General features: G+C 67.5%; 1 long non-coding RNA gene across 1 annotated transcript; it reads right to left on the bottom strand.

The window, feature by feature from the left end:
* Window positions 1–210: 210 nt before the first annotated feature.
* On the bottom strand, window positions 211–1,568 carry LOC119107993 (uncharacterized). Its single transcript, XR_005095293.1, has 3 exons — window positions 1,494–1,568; window positions 979–1,177; window positions 211–517 (listed from the first exon to the last, which is right to left on the bottom strand). It is a non-coding gene; the product is annotated as an uncharacterized LOC119107993 (long non-coding RNA).
* Window positions 1,569–2,246: the final 678 nt, after the last annotated feature.

Raw genomic sequence — 2,246 nt, 5'->3', positions numbered from 1 at the left:
TCATAAAACACACAGTTTTCCGATCGGTCCAGATCACCCAGCCGTTCGTGGAAGCCCCGCACTCCACCCGTAACGCTCTCAGCCCAAGACCAGACGCGATCCCGTCCGCCGCCTGCGCCCGTTATCCGGCGCCATCTGCGGCGCCAATCTGCGCCGCCATCGTCGCGGCGTCACGACTCACCAGCGTCACGGCCAGCGTGGCGGCCTCGCCGGCCGCCAGGTCGCACATGACGACCAGCGCCTCGGCCGTCAGCGAGTCGGCCAGCCTGTCGACCAGCAGCCTGCGCAGCTGCCCGCAGAGCGACTCGACCGTCGAGCCGACCGCCAGCCGCGCCGTGTCGAAGCGCACGCGCAGCTTGGCGCACGAGTTGCTGAGGAACGCCTGGTTGGGCCAGCAGCTGGTGGGCGCCGGGCTGATGGGCGGCCCGACGGTCTTGCCGACGCCGAGCTTGCGGCACTCGCCAAGCGGCGCGCACGGCGGCGCCAGGCAGGACTCGCTCGGGGCGCGCACGCACACCTGCCGCGGAGGAGACGTCGGTCACGACGCGACGCGGACGGCGAGGCGCCAGACAAAGCCCGGGGACCGCTCGTGCGAGCGTGTGTCTCCGCTGGTAGAGGGGCTCGTTAAATGAACAGCTGCCCAGCGTGTGCCCAGTGAAAGGTGTTCTCAATGCACAAGTAAGCGGTCCAACGGTGTAAAGCTGGTATGCAGCTGAGAAAGGGGTTTGGCGCCTGGGAGGCATCGCGTCCGTGCAGGCGGCGCGGACGACAGTGGTGACCGGCGGGCGAGCCCTGCACTTGCAGGCGACATAATGTCTCGCTCATGAATATTACGGCGCCGCTGCCACCGCCGACAGCGTAATGCTCGCCGAGACAGACCGGGCCACTCCCAGCCCAGCGCGGCTCCGTGGCTGTCCCGCGGCGGTCGGCGGCAGACGGCGGGGGGAGGGGATGGGGGCGGAAGGACAGGGTGCTCACCTGGCTGGGGCCGCACTCGGACAGCGTGAGCACGTCGTTGATGGACTCGATGCAGTTGCCGGCGCCGCACCACAGCTTGGTGCACGTGACGAGTCCGTTCTGGCAGCGGCACGTGTTGCACGAGTGCCGCCACGTGTCGCGTCCGAGTAGTGCGAGCCGCGCCAGAAGCAGGAGGCCCCCGATACGGGCGCATCCACCACTGCCACGGCGAGCAGCCGCGTTAGAGCATGTGCCATGTGAGGGTCTTCACAAGGGCGGTACAGGCAGCCACACGGCTCGCGCTCTCCGACGCAGGCTCGCGCTGCTGAACCGCTGGCAAGCCGAAGCATCGCTCCAAACCAATGTCACACCCAAAGCCGGGTCCATTGTGGCCGAAAACGATCCGCAGGCGTCGTTCCTCGGCGTCATGAGGAAAACAACCCAATCCCGGAAGTCACAACACACAGGCACTTAAAAAAGCGTTTCATGTGGCCCCCAATTCGAAAACGGAGCAGGCCCGTACAAGCCACACGTACCTTCCGAGCAGCGGGAGCCGGCCCTGCCAGGCGGGCAGATGCACGTGTAGCCGGCCGACGGCGTCCACGCACGTGCTACCGAACGTGCACGGGCTGCTGGCGCACTCGTCACGTTGATGCGACAGTCGGGACCGAGGGAAGCCGCGCGGACACTCGCAGCTGAACCAGTTGATGCCGTCCACGCAGCTGCCGCCGTTGTAGCACGGGTGCGGGTTGCAGTCGTTGATGTCCGTGCTTCAACAGAGCGCGGCCCTCGTAGCCCTCGCGGCAAATGCAACGAGTACGTGTCGCCCGGTTGACGCACGTGGCACCGTTGAGGCACGGGCTGGTGCTGCAGGCGGGGTTCTTGCGCAGCTGGCAGACGGTGCCCTCCCAGTCATCCGTGCAGTGGCAGAGGAACGTGGAGCCCAGGTCGCGGCACGTGCCGCCGTTCAGGCACGTGGTGAGATCGCAGTGCGAGTCGGTCAGGTGGCAGCGCTTGCCCTTGCGCGTTTCCGGGCACGCACACGCGTAGTCGGCACGGCGTCACGCACGAGCCGTTGTGACGGCAGGGTTCGGCTCGCACTCGTTCTTGTCTGCGGACAGGCGGACGGTGCGGTCAGTCACGGCGGTGAGGCGGTCACGCTCGGCGTGAGGGCCGGTCACGCGACACGCGGCGGCACGCCGGCGGCCCACGCGCCCGTGCGCTGTTTCTAGCCAGTTAGAGGAGACTGAGGCGAACCTGGCCCCAGCCCGGCGGCTGACTAAATAAGG

This window comes from Pollicipes pollicipes, unplaced genomic scaffold (genome assembly GCF_011947565.3).
Source record: "Pollicipes pollicipes isolate AB1234 unplaced genomic scaffold, Ppol_2.1 Scaffold_2555;HRSCAF=2994_pilon_pilon_pilon, whole genome shotgun sequence".
NCBI classification, from domain to species: domain Eukaryota; kingdom Metazoa; phylum Arthropoda; class Thecostraca; order Pollicipedomorpha; family Pollicipedidae; genus Pollicipes; species Pollicipes pollicipes.
The sequence above is the reverse complement of the archived record's forward strand: the minus strand, read 5'-3'. Positions and strand labels throughout refer to the sequence as shown.